Raw genomic sequence first — 24,963 nt, 5'->3', positions numbered from 1 at the left:
GTCTAGACAATATTACTGCTGCTCTAATATCTTGAACATTTAAGTATATAGTCAATAAATAAATGCAGAAAAGAACCATTCTGCTGGGTTTTTTAAATAGTAATGGCAATTTTCATTAACTTGCAAATAATTGCAAGTATCTTAAAAGCTGAAAGTTTGGTATGTTTAAGAAGTCTGGCCAAAAGATTGTTTCAGATTCTAAGGCATGTCATACCTTGTCAAAGATATCCTGGATATTTTAGACAGGATGTAGGAATCAATTTATAAATAGAAATATTTTGTTTTCATTTAATTTTATTTGGAAAACAACAAACCTACGCTTGATATCATAGATCATTTTCACATAATCAGTTTTCAGACATTCTATTTAAGTATTTAAAAAAAAATTCTACAAAAGTTATTTAAAAACCACTTTTAAATTTTGTTTATTGAAGTAAACTAACATTGCTTTCTGGGCCTCACAGCACGAAGCATGCAAAACATCTTCCCAAGGGACATTTGTCTTACAGAAAAAGCAACACAAAACTTATATGGTAGAAGAACAAATGGCATTTTTGTTCTGAAAAGATAATTTAAGAAGCAATTTCTTTCAATGTTCAACTATGAACTACATATGAAAAATGGACTACAACATTTGCAAGCTCCCAGAAACTCAGAGATCCTGAAATTTTTATGAATCATTTTCATGTTGTCAGCTGGGCATACTTTAGGATGACAGAGAAATTCAGTATCAGCAAGAATCCTCTTGCAACTTCATTAGTCAACTTAGAAATATAAAGGAAAGGAACAGTTGCAGCAACTTAAAAAGATAAATCAATGAAAGACCCTACAATGTTATATCCACCCAAATTACAGCACACTGATAAGAAATCTCATGGAACTTAAGACATTATTTGCTGTGTGTTTGATACACTGTATTTTACATTTGCATATTCCTGCTTTGCCATGAATTTCCCATCTACTCTTTGCCAAACATCACCCTAAACTGAAAGCAAATTCTCCTTTATTCTCAATGCTGTTTCATCCTAATATACTTGACATGATTATCACGTTAAGAAAAATCAGTAATTAAAGTATTTAAGTCCATTACTGACAAAATTTGCAGCTCATTTATTCAAGGACCATGTACCCAGACCTCTTTCAACAATTAGCTCTTTGCTGAACAACAGGATTTCAAGAAGACAGCTGGAAAATACCAACCTTTGGACTAAAGCAAAAAGTAAAAGTATGTATAAACAATTACAAACACACATATACATTATTCTTCATTAATCAATAGCTTGTGTTTTTCCTTTGTACATAAAAAAGTACAATTAAATTGCAAAGAAATTCAAAACAAAACAAGCAAAAAAAAATTACACCTGTGAAATAAAATGAAATTCCTTATGAAAAGAAAAGAGCTGGACGATGTTTTAACTAAACAAAAGTTATTACCCTAACAGCTATCATTAGTGCTCTTCTATTGCTTCTCTACTGACAGATATAGTAGTGTTCATAGGCAAGAAGACCAGGAGAAATTATCTTAATTACCATGTCAGGCATCTTGCAAAACAGAGACCATAGGGCTGCCCTAAATTACTTTTTCCTTTTATGGTCTTGAATGTACACACATACTCGAACTCATTCAAAATGACTGTTATGGAAAGCTCACCCACAGTCTGGACAAATACTACGTTTTGAACACAGTGACCATTAAGAGTACATGCCTCACATCCCATCTGAATTTAATACCAACATTGAGGAAATACCTTTGCCTTGGAGACCTACCACTACCCTGTTCCTGTTTCCTGTGTAAGAAAGATCACAGCTCTCTTAAACCTTCCCTTGGACAAGACTTGTTCAGACCCCCTAGACTCCAGTCTATCAAGCAGCTCTTCAGTCACTCAACCACCTCATTTTCTCCAAGATTCTTCAGTTTTTCAGGAACTTCCATTAACAGTGATCACTAGGAACAGACATGGCATTCAGGATAGGGGATATCCCATAATCCTTCTTTCATATAATCACAGAATGCTTTGGATTGGGAAGGAATTTCAAAAATCATCTAGTTCCAGCCCACATGACCCTGAGTGGGGATATCTCAGGGCCCCATGCAACCTGGCTGTGAACACTTCCAGGGACGGGACATCCACAACTCCAAGTGAGATTTGTTACAGTGTCTAACCACCCTCATCCTGAAATACTTCTTACTTGTATCTGATACCAAACTATGGTCGTTCAGTTTAAAACTGCTACCCCTTGATCGGTCACTACAGTCTCTGGTAAAAGTCTCCATGCTTCTAACATGCTCCATTTATGTACTGAAAATCCACAATAACTCTTCCTGGAGTCATTTCTTCTCTGGACCGAACAATCCGAATTCTCTCAGTCTGTCCTCATAGCAGAGGTGCCCCAGCCTTGCAATCATCTTCATGGTCTCCTCTGGACTGCTCTAACACTTCTACACTGCTCTTTTGTTTGGGGCACCAGCATTGGGGATGCAGCATTCCAGGCGAGGTAGTGAGAGAGCAGAGCAGAGGGGCAGAATCACCTCCCCTGACCTACTGGCCACACCTCTTCTGATGCTGCCCAGCATATGGCCGCCTCATGCCCAATTTTTCATCCACCAACATCTATTTTTTCTTCGCAGGACTGCTCTCAATTAATTACTCCTCCAGTCTGTATTGCTCCTAGGGATTTTCCTGATCCAGGAGCAGGACCTCACATTTTACCTAGTGGAAAATCATGATGGTTCCCCGAGTCCAGTTGAGATCTTTAGCATTTATTTTGGATAGCAGCCTTATGATTCTTAGGTCTTTTGCAGCACTGCCTTTGAACAGAAATTTCCACATCCTGAAAGCGTGGTGCATATCCTTCGTACTAAATGTACTATTAGAATTCTTCTGTATTAAACAGGCATGTGTCTCAGTTAATCCAGGTAACTCCAATCCTGGTGCTGTGAGAAAAATTTGGAAAAAATATTTCAAAAGTCTATCATTCATCTGAAAGTGGACATATCAGGACACAGTAAGAGTCTCACCATTACCCTACCCAGCCTTTCTTACGATTATCTCCAACACTCCATTGTCTTGCTCATCATCTGCCCTGCAAATACTTGCACCATGTTTTGCAATGTGCATGGATCTCAGCTATGCAGCAGTTCTACCTTCCAAGTTCATCTGCTTCTGCAGGATGAAGACATTTCTGCTGCACCTCAGCAAGCACACCACCACAGGAAAGCACTTCCATTCTTCCTGTCTTTGTAAGCAGGACGATTATTTATTATATGTAGGTTACAGCCACTTGCCCTAAACAAGGGCTGGTTCCTACAAAGTAGGTGTATCCTGTCTCCAACAGAAAAATTTTGTTCCAAATGTGGATATTTCACTACTGATTTCATTAACTTGCTACTGAAAAAAAAAAAAATCATTCTTTGCTGTCTAAAACTAGGATACTACTTTCCCTTACATTCATGTTGTTTCATTTGCTTAAGGGATCAAAATGTTCGCCCCTTTCGAGCTCCAGACTAGCAATTAGAGACTTGTACCAAGCCTGCAATGATGGCATGTAACGTGAAAACACAGTGTTTGCTTCCCATTCTCTGTTTGCTTTCATTTTGACGCCCCTTCTGCTGATTTTCACTCTACCACTTAAATCCACTGTAAGGGCTTTAAACACAGTTTAAAAGCATTTCTACAAAAGATGTCAAAGAAAAACTTTTCCTGAGGGTGTTCTTATCTGATGGAGTGAAACAGAGGGAAGTCATTTTAGTATTTCCTGTGATGGGGAGCTTTATCAACATACAGCTTAAAAACAATGTTGAAGTCTTCTAATGATATTTTAGAGATGACATCAGTTTTCTGTTTCCTCTTTTTAAAAGGTTTTCCATATCAGCCAATGGGCCTTCCCTCTAATTTAGCATATTCCAAGCATGAGCTAGCCAACAACACATAACATACATTACCAGTCATTACTCCCCGAACATGAGCAAAATGAACACAACAGATAACTTTGGTAAGTTTTAGCCATGGCACACGATACCCAATAAAACTGTAAGAGATGAGAGAAGGCCGAGTAAAAGAGAGTGAACAGATACTGGAACAACAACTAGAGGGCCAAAAGTTATCTTTAAAAGAGAAACAAACCACTAATAATCAAAGAGCAATAGGAAATAGTTTTGACACATTTCATGTAAGTAAATACTGTTAACGTCCAAAAGGGTACACCACAGCACAAAGACACTCTTCAGTTTTTATTGATCAGTTCAGGCAATGCATTTCTAAATAGGTAAGTAAAAGCCTTGGCTATTTCGTGCTCTCAATCACTCAGGTACCTTGTTTTCAGGAGTAAACAACATATATTTAAGAATTCTCTTCAGGCTAAATAACTGCTCTTTAGTAACAAATATTCTTGCTGCTAACCAGTAAGCAGGGCTTTCAGAGATATTATTTTGACTCCAGAAGTACTGCCAGAAGGAAGGACAATTTCCATTTCAATTAAATGTTAAATTGAAGGGTGGAAGGAAGATGTTAGAGATTTAGTAGAAGCATGCACATCAAACAACTTACTCATTAGTAACCTGCATGAGTTGTTAAAATTTTGGTCCCAGGTCAGAAGGATTTCAGTAATGAGTAACAAGGAAACAACGAATTTACACTATTCAAAAAGAACTAATGTTGCCTAATATTTTGATGACAGAACTGTTAATCTTCAAAAATAAGCAGCATGAAGAAACCAGCTTAAATGAAAACCACTTTGCTGCAGATTTGCATCTCTGATTGAAAATTCCAATACGCCCATGTATTTATTAGAAACAAATAAAAAATATAAGCATTTAAAATAAAGCCATTTTATCATGTCACCATAAAACAAGAAAAAGGAATGCTCTATGTCTCTTCTGGAAGGTGGGGGAGGTGACATATTTTAAGTCCTTTTATGTAGTGTTCTTACTCATTTCACTGTTTTGGTTCTTCTTATACTGATGGCTTACAGATATGCAAAAACTTGCATTTCTCACTTCTCATAGGTTGACATAGGAAGATGTATCTGAGAAAAAGTTAAATATCATGCCTATCCAGCAGAAGAGGGATTTCTTAGCTAAGCTCCTAAACTTCCAAAACGCCTTAAGTCCTTACCAGCTTTATAAACTTAATACTTCTAAATGTCATCTTTCTAGTAGGAAGCAATGCGAAATTATCATTCCACAGGTTAGCTTTAAGAATTAATTTTGCATGTTTTTGAAGACTATCTTTTGGACTAAACACAAAATGGATCTGCTGTAAAACGGGTTCAGCTGTTTAGTGCAATCTGTGCTATTCACTAAGAGTAGTATTAAGAGGGATGACTGAGCCTGAACAGAATTAGAGGTAAATACCTGTACCTGCAGCCACCAAAGGAGTGGCACAGTTCACTGGTGATCGGTCTAAGGTAAGAGCAGCACAATGCAAAACTAAACCCAAATACACAGTAGAAAGAAAGGAGAAATACACAGAAGGAAGTAAACTCTTTGGAACTGCCTACAGGGAAGCAGCAGGTAACACTTCATATTTCTACCAAGTACTGGCTGTAACTCAACAGGAAGAAAGGATATTGTCCCCAAGCAAAGTCCTATTCGGCATCAAACGGAGAGCTCAGCAATTGCTCCTTATCACACAAACTGACAGGTTTGTATTTTCTGCTCATACAACACCAAGCATTAAACTGCCAGGCTAGGAATGGGGAGAATTATCCAACCACTCTCAACTGGTAGACATTAATGGGTTTTTTTTTATGTCCCCTCTTTGAGGGAAAATATTTTTTTCTAAAAAGCACCTGGCAATTTCTACATGATAAACTCTCTGCTAGAGCTGAGGGCTGGTGATGTGTTTTACCTGCCCTTGTATCTTTCCATAGTTTGACATAGCTATTACTTCTGACTTTTGCTATTTTTGTTAGAACTGCATTACTTGTCAGTACAAGTAAGGAGCCTATACAATATCTGTACAACATCCAGTTCTCCCAATTAGGAACCCAAATAACCTTTTGAGTCCAAGTTTCCAACTACTGATCTCTCCTAAGCTCCTAGTAAGGAACTCCTCTCCTCACCGTGGTTATATCTGGTGGAGTAAAATGTTCAAAGGATACACTTTTCTATTGTATACATAACCTCAAATGTTCTTGTGAGTCATTTTCTAATCCCCAACTACTTTTCTAGAACCTTCAGGCTGATGTAGGAACTAAAAACCACTCATTTCAATGCAAAAAATCCCCCAAACCCAACAAACCTAACAGTACTCTACCATCCTTGATAGATAACTGAATGTAAGAATAGTAAATGGTACAGAAAAATAAAAGTGGTACAATAGCAATGGGACTGTAATAATTCTTTATATTTGATTCAAGTATTAGGATAGAATCTGATGGCAAGACTTGATCAGTGTAATCATGAGGGAAAAACTGCCAGAAATCATGACATAAAAAGTAGTTTCCAAAAGGAAAAAAAAAAAAAAAAGAAAGAAAAGAACAGGAGATTGCCCACGACAGGAATCAAGACCTATAAACAGGAAAAATGAAGCAGGGGGAGGGGGTGAGCATGGCACAGCATGAAAAGCACTTTAAAAGGATACCAGTCATACCAAGTGTCTGTTTCAGACAAACAGAAATAAAAAAGGTATTTGCACTGCCTGCCTTCCATACCTGAAAATTTGAAAGCTGGATCACCTCACACAGACACTGTGTAAAACCACTGTAGAGACACAGGCTCCTGTAGAGGAGCAGTGATTTTAGGGACACTGAACTTTTAAAAAATTTCTAACATTTAGCAGAAAGTTCCAAGCAGAAAGACATCTTTCTGACAACAAGAGCTACCAAAATGAGAAGAGCAAGGCACATAACCGTGTTGTCATCCCCTTATTCCACCAATCAAACCAGTTGTCAGGAAGAGTCAGATAGCCTGGCAGAGTTAGATACTTAGAAATTAAGTAATATGAATGTATCTGACTTGTAACTTTCAAACCTGCTGTAAAAGCAGAGCTGCTCCAAACAACACAAAACATGAAACAGGCTACAGAGCGCTGATTTTAAACCTCTGAAACGCAATTCATGGAAGAAAACAAAAGACTTCTACTCAATTGCTGTGCCAGTCCAACTAGTGTCCTTTAAAAACAATTCCCTAGTTTAAACTAATGACATTTATATTCTGTAATGGACTTCAGGTGGAATTCATCTTCCAAATTTAGACATCCATCTGGGGGTGAGATGAATCATGCAGTGAAAGTGCTTATTTCTCTCCACTGACTATAACAGGAGCCTACAGAACTAGCTCATGCCAAAGCTGGCATTAACCAACCTGTCTCCTGACAGCTAATGCACAAGTTTAGGTGGCATGGCATGCCTAATGGTCATCCCCTTCCACTGACTCAAAAAATGAGGCTAGAAAAGTTATCCTTCAACAGGGCGAGAAGCAGCACTGCCACAAATTAGCAACTGGAATTAGATTAAGTTGTATGTAAACATTAGCACCCACTATTTTCCCCCTTGCACAAGAGATAGACGTTTGTTCATGGAAAAATAAGCACACCTTTCAAATAAAATTACACATGCTTCTGACATCTTTGTACAAATCTTGGTATCTGTTGAGTAGGAAATAGTTATTTTAAAATAAGGCAACTATATAAAGAAAGCTATCAGGAAGTCCAGATCTTCAGAAAATAATGTGGATGAAAATATTTTATGAAGTCTACTAATTCCTTAACCTCAGCCTAAAGTTCAAAAATGTTTCTACAGAAAGCAGGAACTAAGGGTTTAATAATGAGTTACTTAGCAAAGTATACTACCAAATAAAAATAATCTATTATGATTGAACCAAACAGTTAAATTCTGTTATTTGCAGAGCTTCCACCTTCACAAAAGGAACAAGGCAGCTGTACTAAATAGCAGTCTCTTGTTTCAAAGAGTGAAGATTTTCAAATGGAATATTGCCGTTTGACACAGTATTACTTCTTAATTTACAAGTAGTAAGATCTCTTGATTATTTCAATAGTCATTAGAGACACAGAGAAGTGTATTTTTATCAATGAGCATGTCTGGAGGAGGAAGTGCAATACAAAATTACTGCAAAGGAGTCAGAAGGGAGAGCAGAAATAATCTGCCTATAGGCAGCCCAGTCCATGCCTTTGTTCGACCCATACACACTCAAAACCACTTCTTCCTTAGAACATCTATTACATGACCAAAATGTTCTCTGCACCAGTAAGAGGATAAAGTCTTATGAAATTAAGCCATTGACTGACACGTACCTGCAGTCCTATCCCGGGTCTGAACATGATCAGATTTTATATTTTGGTGGCACGCACACAGTCTCACAAAGAATACGTAACCAGTGGCCCTAAAACCCCCCTTATATATCTTAGCACCCCAGTGTGGGCCAAAGTTTGAGTGCTACTGTTAGAAAGGATTCTGGAAAACTAGTAACAGAGAAATAAAAATAAAAAAAAAGGGCAGGCTTTGAAACAAAGTAATGGCTGTACTAAGCAAGAGCCAGAGGTCTGTGTCCATTCAAATATTCTCTCACTAACAGCAGTCAAGAGTGCAGCATGCAAGAATACAATAAATACACAGCAATGTTTCCCCAGAATTGATCCCCCAAAGGTTTGCAGAAGCAGGATTTCCTGAACAAGAATAGGTAGATATTTGATGATTCTCCCACGAAACAGCAGTTTCCCTCTACACTGATGTAATGTTTAGACTCCTTAAATTCCTGAGGCAAGAAATTCTATAGCTTAATTACACGTTCTGTTGTGAACCACCTCCTTTTGTCTGTTTTCAATTCATCAGCTGCTATTTTCATTAGATACCTCTTAGTGTGCGTGCACTAAAACAAGACAGTGAATAAACACCTCCTATTTTTGTCCCATTGGTTGCTAAACACTTAACAGGATGCGGTCACACCAGTTTTTGGTCACCTTTTCTACCTTAACAGATTCGTGCTGCTCCTCTTACAGAAATTGTTCCATATTTCAGATCTTCTCTTCCTTCAACTATGTTATTTTTACAGCAATGACAGGGATAGGTGTAAGCAGGGCAAAACTACATAAGATGATTGAATTTCTCAAACGTTATAATCATTATTCTCCCTTTCTTTCCTAACCATTTCTACTGGCAACAGTCAGCTTTGAACTCATCTTTTTAGATGCAAGCTTGTTCTTCCCCACCTCCAAATATATGGGAAATTTCATCTGCCATTTTAATGTCTGGTTGCTGAGCAATGTCAGGCCCCTGTGCAATGCTAGGGTCTGCCTTTGCATCTGCTACCCATCAGTGAAGTCTGTGAACTCACTTTTCTTTTATACACCTTATTAACTTGAACATGCTCTCTTAACATAATCCTGGAGAATTATTACCTGGAGCCCCTCTCTACTCTATTTACTCCAACTCTTCCTCTTATATTTTAGTCATTGATTTAACCACATAAAATATTTCCCCCCTATCCTGTAACTGCTTGTTTTCTTCAAAATTCTTTGGTGGTGATCCTTGTCAAATGTTTGTTGGACATCCAAGGAAACTGCTTCTGTCAGATCTTGCTTATTCATGTACTTGCCTTCAAAAAACCTCCAGTGATTTTGCAAAACATGACATCCCTTCACAGCAGGCTTCTAACTCTTCCTCAATACATCATGTTTATCCATGTTATTTTCATTATTATTATTTTGACTGATATACTTGGAACAGATGTCAGGCTTAGTAATCTGTAGCTCCCCAGATCTGTCCTGAAGGCTTTTTTAAAAATAGTGCCACATACAGATTAGGACACTATAGATCACACACACACAAATTTGTATCTTACCTAGATGTTGTATTTGTTGCATATTGTCTACAGTACAATGATCCTTGCTTGCTTGCTGTTTGGAAAGCTGTACTTCTAAAAGGCAAAGCAGGCCTCTCTAAAGATATGGAAGTGGTTTTCATCTTTTCCACAGAACGTTTAAGCATTATCTTTAGGAAGATCAGTACATGATAAAAATTTACTGTAACAGTAATACTACAAACATTTAATTGCATCAAAAAGTCTCTCTCATCTTTCTAGTCTGTAAATAATAATTCCATAAATATATGCTCCTGTGCAGCAGTAGCCATTCAACTATGTAATAGCTGTCCTAATTACCAGAAAACACAAATGAGCTTGTGAAGACACAGTTATTCATTTGCAAATGAGATAGCACTCAAAGAAAAGTAAAACTTTTAACATCTTTCTAGAATTGAGAACTTCTGTGGAAATTACAACCAACGAGCAGGTAACTTGAGATAAGGACTAAATCAATGTACACAAGTATTTTTAGGCTCACTAATTTTGTGTGAAGTTGATTTTACAACACAAAAGTTTTTAAACGCCATCTAAGTTTCAGGTTTAAATTCACACAAATGTTCTTCAACATAGTGCCAACTTTCATCTCTTTAACTTACATATCCAAAGAGTTAAAAATTAGTCTTAAAAACTGATCAAGTGCTTTTCTGTGGTGCAAGCTCAAATGCCAGGTTCATTGTGACCGTATTTCTACTGGCAGGATGTTACAGTTACATATAACTGTGTGTTTAAATCCATATGCAACTGTTTCAGCTCCTTTTTGCATCAGTATTTTATACCTCCGTATTTCGCATCAGTCTAATAGAAGCTTGTAGTTCTAATAACAACAGAAGAGCAGCATGGATTCATCAATTCAGTATGTTTAAATCAAATGTAAGGAGAAAATAAAAACACTATCAAGATTGGTAAAAAGACCACTGGAGTAAGCATAGTGTTCACATCCTTATGTTTTTACAGCATTAAGAAGAAAAAAAAAAATTACCCTAATTACAGATGTTGAAAAAACATCTTTCTGATATGAGATGAAAACTTTTCCTTGTCTTAAAGCCTCTAATGCTGCTCAGTCTTCTGGGCAGCAGGAAAGTTAACAGTAGCCTCACTGCTGCTGCTGCTGCAGGAGTGAGAGGACACAGCTGACAATAAAGCCATACACAGCCTTGATATTAATAGCAGAAAGCTAAGACAACAATGCAGTTGCAAAGAGTTCTCTCCCCTCTTCCTAAGCTGTCATAAGAAGGAACAAACAAACAAACAAACTTGTCTGTGAATACAAACAAAAATATTCTGCCTTTCAACACCTGTATTTTGTTTCATTTCAACTGCCACACTTACTTGTTTGGCCCTCTTAAATAATTTAATAAAAATTAAAGAACAGCTGAAACTGGAAGTGACATCTGGAGGATGCCTACCCCAACCCCCCTGCTCAAAGTATGTCAATGACAGCAAGTTGCTCAGGGCTGTGTCTAGCTGGGTTTTGAGTTATTGCCAAGGACGGAGAATCCATAGCATTTTTTTGGCACCTGTTCCAGCGATCTATCACCCTTAACATAAAAAAACCTAGTTTTTCTTTTGCTTAAATAGAATTTCCTGTGTTACAATTTGTGCCTATTACGTCATGCTATCAGTAGAAACTACTGAGAGCAGCCTGACTCTATCCTCTTTATTCCACCCCATTAGGTTATTTTACACACGTAGGGTGCCCCCAGAATTCTTTTCTCCAGGCTGAGCAATCCTACCTTTCTCAGCTTTTCCTCATAAGAGAAATTCTCCAGACCCTTAGTCATTCATCTTAGCGGCCCTTTGTTGGACTCTCTCCAGTATGTCCCTGTCTCTCTTGTACTGGGGAGCCCAGAAGCACACAGCACTCGAAGCATGGCCTTACCAGCGGTGAGTAGGGGGAAAAGATCACCACCTTGATCTGCTGGTAACTTTTCCTAATGTATCCAGAACACTTCTGGCCTTCTTTGTTTAAAATGCACATTGATGGCTCACATACATCTTTCCCACCAGGACCCCTGGGTCCTTTAGTGCACTTTTTTTTTTCAGCTGATTGGACCCTACCACATATTGGAGCCTGCAGTTGTTCCTCCCCACGATCACTGAATTTCCCTTTACTGAACTTCTGGAGGCTCCCATCAGACAATTCTTCTGTCAATGTCCCTTTGGACATGAGCACAACTCTCTTTGGTCTATCAGCTCCTCCTGCAAGCTTGCTGAGGGTGCACCTCTGTGTGACCCCGAGGTCAGTAACAAAGGCGTCAAACAGGATTCTCTGGTACTGAGCCCCGGGGTACACTGCTAGTGACTGGCCACCAGCTTTTGAGCCACTTGTGACGTTGTGCCACTGATGTCCATCAGGTCAGTCAGTTTCCAGTCTTTTTCACTGTTCATCCACCTGGCATGCACTTCATCAGTTTGTTTAGAAGGATGCTATGGGAGATCATGGCAAAAGCCTCACTGAAGTCAAGATAAACAATTGTCACTGCTCTTCTCTACCCAGCCAATCTCATCACATAAGGTGGTTAAACATGATTTCTTCTCCATGCTATGCTGACAAATCCAAATCAACGTCTTGTCTTTCATATTTGAAAGTTATTCTAGCTCCTGTTCTTCATCTTCTCCAATCTAAGCTTTTGTTTTGTTTCTTTTGATGTCTACAATACACTTACTAATAGTTGCACATCTACTAATGGAGATGTCCCTAAAACAACTAACAATCTCACAACACTGCTTAACAAACTACTCATTTCAGCCAGGCACTGAAATAACAATGCTTCTTTTTTTCTCCACAAATGTATGTAAGCCAGTAGCAATGTTGTTGCAGCTGTAATGGCCTAATGACCTCAGAGAAGCAAGGAAAACACTCTCCCTCCCTGCCCCCAAATATACTTACCACCAGGACCATAAGAAATTTTCTCTCCTTTAAACTGAGTATTTTGTTAACAGCATCCTTTCTACACATTTAGGATAATAACCATATTTTGTCAGGCTCTTGACAGAAATAACTTTTTTTTTTCAGGTTTCCTGGCCTCCCTGAAAAAGAAACATGAGGAATTTCAGGGAGCATCTTCTCCATGTGTTTTTTTCTTAATTTTTTTTACCTTCTCCCTACCCTTCAGAAGTGCAGCGAAGAAGTATCAGGACCCAAACAATGCTTAGGAAAGGTCCATCCTTACACTATCAGGAATGAAGGAAAGCACAGCACTAAACCCTCTGCACTCAAGTGATGGTGTACCTAGAAGGTAAGCATCCTTTCAACCTCCACTAAAACTAAAAATGCATCAAAAATTTCGGTCAGTAAAGAAACGATGCAATTTTCATAAATTCTCTCCACTTTTAAACCGTTCCAGGTAATGGATTATCCAAGTAGCTGGCTTGGCTAAATGGTAGCTCAGCTCTGTAGACACTACAGTAATGACAGGCTACAGTTGTGGTTTTACACTGTATTACACATCCAACTAAGTGTTTCAAACACACACTGTGGCATTAAATGGAACTGGAAGAGCAGATCGCAACATAAATCCTGTATTCTTTCACTAATTTAGCAATGTGCTGCCAAAAAGGAGTCCATTTTAAAAGCTGTGTAGTACATCCAGCCAGGACACGTCTGCTACAGTTCCGACCGACCACGGACGATTGTCTGACAGCCACCTCTGGGGTACTAATGCTCTCTGCAGCCCAGTGATTGACTAAAATATTTTGAACAAATTCTGATGTAATCCCAATCAGATTATAACAATTTTCAAGCAACCGATGCTCTGGGCCAATGCTAGTTGACAGCACCCATTTAAAAACTCTTTCACACTCGTACAAAGTTAAATCTACTTGGCACTCTCTCTGGTAGACAATTGTCTCCTTAAAGCATGAGCACTATTCATCCAATGAATTGCTGCATTAAGGGGGCAGTTGGCTGGCATGGGGAGGACCGACTGATTGACAATGCATCTTAGTCAAAAAGAAGTTGCAGCAAGAGTTTCTAAAAACCAAAAAGCAGTTAGGACCGTGAATAGATGAAGCAAGCTGAAGACACAAAAGTACAGGATGTATCCAGGAAGATGCCGGTACTTCAATAAGCTTCCTAACTATGACTAATCTTAAAACAGTTCTCGTGCCTTGTTTTGTAAATTTAGCATCTCAAGTGTTTCAGAGAATTTCAGTTTACTACTTAAACCCCTAACACCAGCTAAATATTGCAGCAACAGTTATTTGTGGAGGGTTTTTTTCCAGAGCTATGTATGCTAAACAGCTAAGACCTCTGTGAAGTTTCCTGGGGAGTAGATTTTGTTTCGCCTCTCAAGCATTAATAAAGAAATGCAGGGCAGCATTTAAGGGCTCATTCTCAAATTATTCTAAGGGGATTACAATACTCCCATCCCCCCTCCCCTTGTGATATTTCAAAGAGGAAGTATAAGAAAACCATACAGAAAGTGCTTAGGTCATAATAATTACAAAGACAATTGAATTAATTCATGATTCCAACAGATACCAGAAGCACCAGAAAAAAAACTTGATATGCAGGAGTGCGAATGATAAATTTTAAAAGAAGCATAGCAGAATATTACATATGTAATCTCTGCATTTGAGTTAATTTGTCAAATATTACTTCTTCATCATTTGTGTACACGAAACAGATACCGTTGTATAAAGCATTAGTGGAAGATGCCAAACGCACTATTGTCGACTGTGGAACTCTATGGGATTACTCCAGACACCACCAGCAAACACCCGAGATAACATCCAGTTCAATTTGAGATAACATCCAGTTCAATTTTCGGTGTAAATGAATTACCCACTTCTCACCTCAGCAAGACTACATAAAGCCACTCAGGATGCCAGCCTGAGGCTGAAAGTACAAATAAGGCTCCTCAAACCTCACACAACTTGTCATATAAAGCCTAGATTTAAACAGCAATTTAAACAGATTCCTTTAATCTACTTAAGGATAAACTCCTCAAAAGTTTGCTTAACGTTTACCAAATGTTTGTTTTCTCATGATAATTCTTATGCCACACAAAGAGGTTCATAAAGAGATTCTAGTTTCTGTAAAATATTTGTAGTCAAGGTTAAGTGACACATGTTATTCACTGCTCAATGTAGTGAACTAATATAACTACAATCCAATTGAAAAAGGGCAAAAATCTTTGATTCAACTGCTAAATTAACCTAGCTGCTTGAGCTAACAGATCCAATTTCACTGCCTGTTAAGGCAGGCAACGCTTTTTTTGTCTTCATTTCATACTCTAATGAAGTCTACTTCAATAGAGTTGCCTCCACTTATCCCAGAGGACAATTTAGTCCTTTTGTGTAAAGCTAATCCAGCTCTCCCTGAAGTCAAGGGGAATTTTGCACTTGACTTCAGTGTGAAAAAGGATCACATCCTAGAATAGCAGCGCCAAAATATCTGTGAATAAAAACAGGTTCAGATTTTCCAGTTCCTAATTAGCCAAAAAATGCCCCAGACAATCAAGCTATCCTGAAACAAAGTTTTTAAAAAGGAAAAAAGTCAAATTTCCATTTAAGTTTAAACCATGTGAGAAGTTATTTTACATGGCAATATTTTTGAAGAGAATGAGCCCATTCAGATATTCTGACTGAACAACTGTAGAATCGGCATCTGCTTTGGCTTTCAGTTCCAGGGGAACTTGAGGGAAAAGTAAAAATCCATCAAATCGAGGAAGTATTTTAAGAGAAGCAACAGTTTAATGGCATGGTTTCCAAACTGTAGATATCCTGCAGCAGTAACACTTGCAAACTTTTCAATTTTCCATCAGAGCAATCAGGATTTCCTCAAGAACTTCTTAGGCTGTAATAAATAGACAGGCTCAGAAGTTTTTGCAGGTTACTCCGTTGGCCTAAATATGATTTGATTCCATCACATAAATTACCTCGCTACACTGTAATGCACACAATGCAGTAAACAATGTTTACTTCTGACTATTTGTATAACAGCAAAAATGGAGTACAACACACCTATGAAGTCAAATTAAGTCATATGCTCACTGACCACATGTCATATATGGTTATAATAGTAAGTTACTCTTCTGATGGCATTTTTTTAATATTTAAACTGGAGAAAATTTCTTTTTTAAACTGAAATTTTTAGAAAGACACAGATTTACTTTTAGGATAACCTATACGGAATTTTAAAACATATTCAAACGATGTTGTTAGCCACCAAAGCTTTAAACAAATTTAAATCACCAAACTGGCAGAGCTAATTCATAACCACCTGAAATCACAATTTGCATACTCAAATATCTAAAGTAACATAAACTGTTGCAAGTGTAAAGAATATTCCACCCCTCAATGTTATCTAGAATCTTAGAAACATTTAGTCAAGACAAGTTTAAATTACAGAGATTTTTTTGTTTCTACTTTCAAAGAAAATGAAAACTTGGAAGTATGGGCTCTATCCATTCTAATGCCTTGGAGGTTGTGGTCACCAAAAATTATTCTCAAACTAAAGCTAATACTCTCTTTTGTAAATAAATCTATCAGATTTAAAGCAAAATTGGGCTTGCATGAGAATTATTGCCCTCTATATCCTTATCCAGGAAGTAACGTATTAACCTGTACTTTAAAATGTAACACTGGTGACTGATATGAATTTAAATCAGAATTTCCATTCAAATGCCACTGAGCACAAACTAGGAAGAAATAAAAATGTCTTGCATAGAAATTACATTTTCATTGCTTAAATAATTATGTATATAGCTTAAGAGAATTATTAAGACACTTTATTATTACATTAAATATACACACAGAAAATCTATGCCCCTGGCAAAAAGCTAACAGGATTAGTGTAAACCTAATATGTAGAGTCAATATATTTTACTGACTAGTAAGGCTCAAGCTCCTTCTTTGGGAAAAGAACGAAGAAGCCCAAGCATAAGTCTGAGGTAAAATAGTAATTTTAAATAACCATATAAAATAAAGGTATCATGCTTGTTAATGTAAGTCACGTATTAACTTAGCTATGATTTCACCATGCATACACCATATTTAAATAGTATTCTGATGATATGTCAGACCTAAGGAAAAGGGAAGGGGAGGTAATCAAAGAGCCCAAGATTTAATAACCAATGCAAATGAATTCCAGAATATTTAAATACACCTACTATGCATGAACAAGTCAAACGTTTCCAGGGAAATAATTTTTCATCTATAAACTAACACTTGTCTCATTTTACGTACATCACGATAGCCTGAATCAATCAGTTCTACGGCTTCTACAGCATACAAGCCAAGAAATAATTCCTAAAACGAAAAAGATGGATATCTTTAGCAAATTACATAATGTGCAATTATTCAGCAAGATATTTTGAAAGCTTATCACTTTAAATAGCCTCAATCACTATGATTTATGAATTGTGTTTTAAGTGTGTAGCTGTACTTAAAATAAAGTACAGAATTGTACTTGAAAATAAGAAAAAAGGTACCCGTATTACTATTGCATCCTAGCCTCTAAAGCAATATCCAGTTAGCATTTAATTCTTGTGTGTTCTCAAGCTGAAAATTTTGTACTTGCATTTTGCTGTCTCACTCAAAACCAAAGAAGAAGAACAACAAAAAACAACAACAAAAAAAATTACCAAAACTCATAAAACCCACTAAACAAAAACACATAACCCTTTTTATCCCACCAACTACAGAATGTTAATACACTCTTCTCAGGCTTGAGAAAACAAATGTTACTCCAGAAAATTTCCCCATCTGACTAGTAGTAACATCTCAGGAATTACCCATGTTTTCCCTTCTCTTTTCTTCATGGGTAATTGTTTTCAAAAGGAATAGTATTTTGCTCTATGCTCTAAGTGTTCCTGAATAGAATATTTAACTTTACTATGAAAATTTAATTCAACATGACTATCTACAGTGAAACTAAAATACTCTTTTTCTCTCTCCAGTGAATGTTTTTCAGTTAGGTATAGATGAGCTGATGTGGCCAAGGCTATTATAACCTTTAATTGTCCATTAAACAAATATTTAACATCAGTATCAGCTAAACAAACCCATCCTCTCTTTGCTTTAAGGGCTTTGTCATTCTATAATGCAACTTCTATTCTAAAACACATGGCAGGGGGAATCCCAAAAAAACAAAACCAAAGAACATATTTTGGTCAAAATTCCACATATCGCATGTCTCAGAAGCCAGAGAGCACACTTACATTTTAAGACACTGCTGCTGGAAAAACCTGAATACTTTTTATTTAGAACAGGCAGAATGAGAAGTACCATCTGTTGCTCAAAGAACCCATTCTGAAAATTAGGCTCTAACTAAACTTCCAAGAACTTTTACTTGAGGCACTAAGAATTTATCCTGAATGGAGTGGATTGAAAAAAAAAAAAAAAATCAAGACAACAAATATTTGCCTAGATAGGCTTCCAATCTGATTTATAACAACTGCTCTTTCAGTAAGCTTCAGTTAAAGAACATGTGTGTCAAAGAGAAGCTCTGTTCAGATTTAGGATAAAAACCCCCAAACAATCAAGAAAACTACAAGTCTTCCATCCCTATTCAGTAAGGGACAGCCATCTTTTAAGAATGATACACAACCCACCTGGGCTAGTCATCACAGAGCAAAGAATGATCTTTGCCCTGCAGAACTTACTTAAGCCTTGCATAAATCTGCATTAGGAAAAAGACGACAAAATCCATATTTTCACGTTCGGCTGCCAATGAAGTATTGCAGGATTTTCTATTGGGAAAGATTACCTACGAGCTCATGAGATGCATTACTAAGTACGTTCACAGCTTCATCAGAGCATGGCTACAAGTTCACATCTCTAAGAGAACGTGAAGTATTTCAACAGAACTTCTGCAATCAGAGCTGGCCACAAACATTAAATACTAGGTATCAACAAAACACCAGAAGTCGTAAAATGTTCTGCTGGCATGATCTGTTTTCAGCTCAAGAAGGTACAGGATGAAGGACGCAAACCACCATAAGCGTTGCTCCCATTTCATCCCACCCTTGCTTAGTCTTTACATGAATATAAATGCTGTGTCTTTAGAGATTTTTAAAATTTGAACTTTGCTACCAGGTTTGGTGCAGATCTGTAATTACGAAGATGTCTCGAGATCCCTGTTTTATACAAATTTCAGACTTAAATGTCACACTTAACTCTGTGTGTCTCACAGACTAAGTCTGATCAACTTCTAACTGAAGCGCTACATATTTCTCCTGTTAATATTCTTCTGAAGACCTCGGTTTGGGAATCAGTAACATAAGGTTTTTATCTCAAATTGAGGACCCCCAAAAAAGCAGATCAAAATCAAGGCCAAGAAAGGAAGTGCAAGCGAACTAAAAAGATCTATGACTAATCCTGGTGATTTGTTTTTAACACTTTACCATGGAATTCAGAACTTTTGTATTTATTTTTAAATTTCCTCACCCAACCTCAGTTTCGATAATGTTTTCTTTCCCAAGTTTGGCAAACAAATGTTAGTTTCAGATATATGTGCACTTTGAAAACAAGATTATTTTCTAGACATTAATTCTATATTCATTTTTCAGTGAGGCATAATTTGACCAAAACCTTAAAATCATTGTTCATCTGTGAGGCACATGTTAAACCTATTGAAAGGCCAGTTTTTATGAATTAGACCAGAAGTCTATCAAGCCCAAACACCTCTGAGTCAGACCAGAGGTTCACCACGGGCCTGCACCATCTGAAATGCTGGGCAATACTGGATGCTCAGGAAGGGAGCCTAAGAATTAGGAAAGCCTGTGGCCATGCTGTCCTTGGTGCAGTCTTTTAGCCTCTGGACTTTGGAGTACTATTACTGGCAAAATAAAGTCTTTACGTTGAACAGGCTGAGCTAGTAAAAAATCAAAAAGATACAGGAAGAGTATGTAAAGAAAGAGGACTTTGGAGGGTTTTTCTAATCTTCTGTGGTTACAAGTGTCAGTCGTGATTTTAGTTGTCAATAAAATGTTCTTGAAAAGCAAGAAGATACAACTGAGATCTGTTTTTTCTTTGTCACACTTTAAGCATAAACAGTAATGTTGTTATCTAACCATACTTAAAATAACTTATTAAAACTGGATTGTTCAGTATTAATTTGTTTTAAGTCTCCCTTTCCTGGCTGACTGCCAAAACAGTTATAATGCTATACAATTGCAATACACAAGAGATCCATAGCACCCTCTAATTACTCTTTAAATACCTCGAACAAGCACTGCCTTTCCTTACAATTGTGAGGTCATTAGGTAGGGTTGAAAATTTCAAAACCTTTAGCCCAGACACTTTATTTCTGAAGTTTGCACGCACCATCAAAATGTGTGCCTGAACTATGGGCAAACATTTGGAACATGAACACCATCTTGGACTCTTCTTTTCTACAAGGGCTGTCAGTCCTGGGAAGCATACCTGAGGCCTGACTGCATTTATACTCCATAATTCACATTATGAATAAAACACTACTACTGCCTCAATTTTGCAACACGAGACAGTGCTTTGGGCATGTGCAAAGGAAGTTACCCTACTAAACCAAGCTCCTCCAATAAGAAGACTGAGTTTACACGTGTAATTAATGCAACAAAATTCTCAGGAAAGTTTCTCCAAAACAAAGTTAAAGGTCCTGATCTACAAAGATTTACTTATGTGGGTGTGTTTACTCAACTTCACTGTCAATTGAGTTAAATAAAGTTATTCACTCTTGTAAGTCTGGTCTAGATAATCCTAAAATTTCAACGAAAAGGGTTCATCACTTCTGAAGAATCATTTATTTTTCCCAGACTACTCTAGACTTCTGGTGCGAAGAAAGCCACAGAACATCTTAAACTATAAGTTTTTCATCTCCCTGAAGTGACAATTTGAAAGACAAATTATTTGATGTTCAGTAGTGCCATCAGAATTCAAAATTTATATACACATTTAAGATATAGGTGCTGTCAATATTGATACTTATTAAAGCCTCAAGTAACACTACTATAAAAGCATTTGCCTTCCAAAACTACAAAGATAAAATACAGCCAGGTTAGCAAAAACGTTATCCAATTCCCTACTCAACAGCTAACAATGTTCAAGAAGGTAAAATACAAATTATTCCAGTCTGAGATTTTACTTCCTCAGCATTCTCCAGCCATGCTCTATAACATTACCTAATACTACAGTCAAGAAAAGTCGAAACAAAACCCCAGTCTTGGCCACAGCAGTCAACACAGCCTTAAATGCAGTTAGCGATGATCTCTGCAGCAGTATCCCACCGAGCTGTGGGGCTGGGATACAAGCCAGGACTAGCTAGAAGTCCAGCTCTAGGGCTTCATTTCAGCTGTGCATGGCTTTGGTCCACTGACTTAGGGGACACAGCATGAAACCCAGCGCTCCATGTGGTGCCTACCCAAAATAATAACAGAGAGTGTTTCCTATCCTATTTCCAGCTACCCTTTATATTTTCAAAGAATATGTGTTTAAATCTAAAGGGAACAAAACTCATTCATAAGTAATAGTGTTTACTTACTCAATTTCTAGCATTAAAGTTACTAAAATCTTGATCTCTGATCCTGCAATTAGCCGTGCATGTTAACTTTACCTAAGGGTGCAGTTCTACTCGTTTCAATAACTTTGGTGCCAGTTTCTGTTTTAATGCACTGGCACCATCAAGGATAAACCCCCATAAGTGCAAAAGGCATTAAGAATGACCTCTCATAACATAAAAATAAACTTGTCCATCTTTTCAATATTACTTTTTCCCTACTAAACTCAGCATACGCATGGGAAGTTGTCCAGGTTTACCTTCAAAACCCAGCAACTGGTGATACAATTTGGAACCCTAAAGCTCTAATCACTGGTGTGAATGCAGACAGGGACTGGAGTGATTGAAAGAAGTTCTCATATGGCAACTGTAAAACAATTTGTATTTTTAAAGAATTACGAAAAATAGTTGTTGCCACATCATAAAATCCATCACTGTGAAACAGCCTCCTATTGGCACTCTCAAGGAGAACAGGAATGAAATAAATCCTCAGACCTTGTTATCTACTTGTATTTGGAGATGGTTCCTCCAAGACAAAAACGAACCCGTTCTGTTACAGTACTTAGAGAAACTGCAGGGATCAATCTGTTCCATCAAAAGGCACAAGACTTCCAATACTAGAAGCCTGAAACCTTTGAGGAGGACTTCACAGAAACCACAGGCTGCGTACATACGCACAGAAGGCGTCCTACCTGGAAAAGGCTGCTTGATGCGACACAGCAGAATAAGGATGTGTTCCTAAAGTCCTATTTGTGTTAGTACTGACACCAATTTTTAAATTAACATCAAGGGATCTTACTCCAACTGGGATCAAACCATGCAGCAAAATGGTTGGATGCAAGTAGGGAATATGGATGAAAGAACTTATTTCTTTTAACTAATGTTTTGAACACATGGAATTATCTATTAAAAATACACAGCTTTTGTCCACAGGTAGTGCATATGGAAAAGTAAAACCATGCAGCCAGTTTGTTCAAAAAGTAAACTTTGACCACATAATCTGACATGCGCCACACCGCAGACTTTCATATCACTGTCACATGACGGCCATGATTTATCAGACCAAAGAGAGTAATGATTTCATTCTTCAGGGGCTGCAGAAGTGTGCAGAAGTGCTCCAAAGAAAGAGCATTTATTTAGTGCAGAAGAATAGTTCTCTGCTCTGTTGCATGAATATTGATAAAACCCCCTATACTGTGAAGTTTTTCAATAATTCCGTTATGCGGTATGCAACACACCAAAAATGTATTAAGTATTTTTCCAGCTATTTCAAAATAAGCAGCAATTTAAGTATACTTTCAATTCCATTCATTTGTTTTCTAGCCAAAGAACTGTTGTTGAGTAACAAATATTTCCTTGAAAAGCTGTCTTTATAATACAAAATACAGATTAAAGCTACCTTAGGCTCACCAGTCTCATTCCAGATAGAACAGCGCTGGGGTCCAGGTATTAAATAACTATTGAAAACCAGCTCTGCAAGCAGCAAAACCAGGGAGGCCCCATTTCCTGCATCAATTTCCAGCTTGAGGTAAGCGTTGCCGTGAACTCTCCGGCGTGCAGGTTGAAAGCTCTGTTCTACCTGGCTTCCTTACTTCCAGAAATTTTACAGAAACTGCTCACCTGGGAGACCTCTGCTGCCAAATTTATTTGAAATCTTCTAACAGCCAGAAGTGTTATTAGAGGCACTGAAGGCATACAAAGATTATACTTCTATTTGAGCTGCACCTGTTAAAGAAATAAAGCTAACAAAGCACGTGGAATAATTATCTATTGGTAATTCCTGCTACTAACTACTGTCATACCTGGTACCACTGGATCTTTTTCTTTGAAATTCAGCAGAAGCACAGTGTCCATGCTGCTGTCTCTGCTGCCATCACAGATGCTACCTTGTCCCAACATTAGCCACAGCACTCTGGCTGTGCAAAACACACACATAGCCTCCACTCTATGCTTATGCTCAGTAAGAACCTCCTATAACTAAGTTTACAGATGCACATCAGAAAGAAGAGTGGAAGTGCAGGATTTTGTTTTTTGGAAAGAAAATATTCTTACTTCTGTGAAGCCTATGAAAACATGGTTATGGCTGAACTGTACTACCTATCAACAGAGGTACTACAAAGGTAACTGAAAGGCAATTTTATCCCTCTTCAACGTCTTACTTTCCAAAAAAGAAAGCAAAAGATTCTGAAGTAAACTTCTCTATCTAGCTCCCCTGATTTAAGATCAATTTCACTTGCAAAATTTGCCTGAAATATCATTCAATTGTCTATGAATTATTACGTGAAAACCAGTACACTTTCTTTGTCAACATACTCCAACTTTCAAAACTGGTTTTGGAACATTCTGCCACTTTAAGTAAATTCAAACATCTAATTTTTAATTAATGACCGGCCTCTGCCTAGGGTTAAATCCAGCAGGTACCTCTGAATACATCTTTACAATGAGCTTCAGAAATATTTCTGTCCTACTTTTTCCTGTGCCAAGTGGACCATACCCACATGCATACAAGACACGCCCATATATAAATATAATAAATAACCATATTATAAACTTCACATATTTGTACTACTGAATACTGGAGAAGTCGGCATGCTAGCCCTTGGCCTGAGCACACAACTTTAAGCACATCAAACCTGCGGGTCCACACAAAGCAGAAAGTTATGTGCAGACTCCGCAGGAACAGGGGCCTGTGTGTGTCCAACACATTTTTTTTAAACTGTAAGGAAGACAAGGAGCCTTGATGAGGTGTGATAATTGAACATTGAAATTAATGACTCAGAAACGTAAAGCGGTCGTGTCCCAGGCTCGATAATGGGATATAAACCAGAACAGTGGGGCGGGGGGAAGAAAAATTAACAGAAGATAAAACCGCGCAGGCCAAGCTACAGGCGACTCCTGAATTTTGCCCTTTTACATCCTCCGGCCCCGCGCCGGGAGCGGAGCCGGGAGCGGCTCACGCCGAGCACCAGCCGGGCGGTGGACGCCGCCTCCGCCGGGGGACGAGCAGCCGCCCCGCAGCGCCCGCGGCAGCGCGGCGGGCGGGAGCCGGGGCAGGGGCCAGGGCCGGGAGGGAACCGGGCCGAGCGGGGGGCACGGGGCCCTCCCTCACCAACTTACTGCCCGCAGCCCGCCCCACGCAGCCCGCCCAGCCCAGCCCGGCTCCCGCCCGCCCGACCCCTCGGCCCCGCGGGCTGGGGCTCGGGCCCGGGAGAAAGTTGCCGAGAAAGTTTCTGCAGAGGAGAAGGGGCCGGGGGTGCGGGACGCCCCCCGCCCCCGGGGCGCGGCGGCGGGGCGAGGCCGGGGGCGGGCGGCCGGGGCCTAGCGCCTCCATCGCCGCCGCCATCGCGGCCGCCGCTCCCGTGGGGCGGCGGAGCGGGGACGCGGCCGGGGCCTCACCTGCCTCTCCTCGGCGTGGCGGGTGGGAGAAGGAGGGGGGGAGGGAAGGAAGCGGGGGCCCCCCCGCTCCTCCCGGAGCCGCGGCGACCCGGGGAGGGAAGCGGGGAGGAGGGGAAGGGAGGAGGGACGAGGAGGAGGGAGCCGAGCGCTCCGGTGCGTGCGGGGAGCTGGAGCCTCGCTGCGGGAGGAGGAGGAGGAGGAGGAGGAGACTCCCCGCCCCTATGGCCGGGATCTCCGCTGGGCACCGCGGCCCCTCCTCCGCACC

The 24,963-nt window shown here is 38.9% G+C and overlaps 1 protein-coding gene across 2 annotated transcripts in view; it reads right to left on the bottom strand.

Moving 5' to 3' along the window:
- The window catches only part of YES1 (YES proto-oncogene 1, Src family tyrosine kinase), a 49,250-nt gene extending 24,376 nt beyond the window's left edge, over positions 1-24,874 (bottom strand). Inside the window, exon 1 of one of the 2 annotated variants that reach the window (XM_014871271.2) lies at positions 24,699-24,874. The gene's annotated coding sequence lies outside the window, so the exon portion shown is untranslated. Of the gene's footprint in view, positions 1-22,922; positions 23,040-24,698 lie in introns of those variants that run through there. The other variant, XM_088173773.1, reaches the window with a different exon arrangement.
- Between the last annotated feature and the right edge of the window lie 89 nt (positions 24,875-24,963).

Source organism: Sturnus vulgaris, chromosome 1 (genome assembly GCF_052056855.1).
Source record: "Sturnus vulgaris isolate bStuVul1 chromosome 1, bStuVul1.hap1, whole genome shotgun sequence".
NCBI lineage: Eukaryota > Metazoa > Chordata > Aves > Passeriformes > Sturnidae > Sturnus > Sturnus vulgaris.
This window is presented reverse-complemented; position numbering and strand designations above follow the sequence as displayed.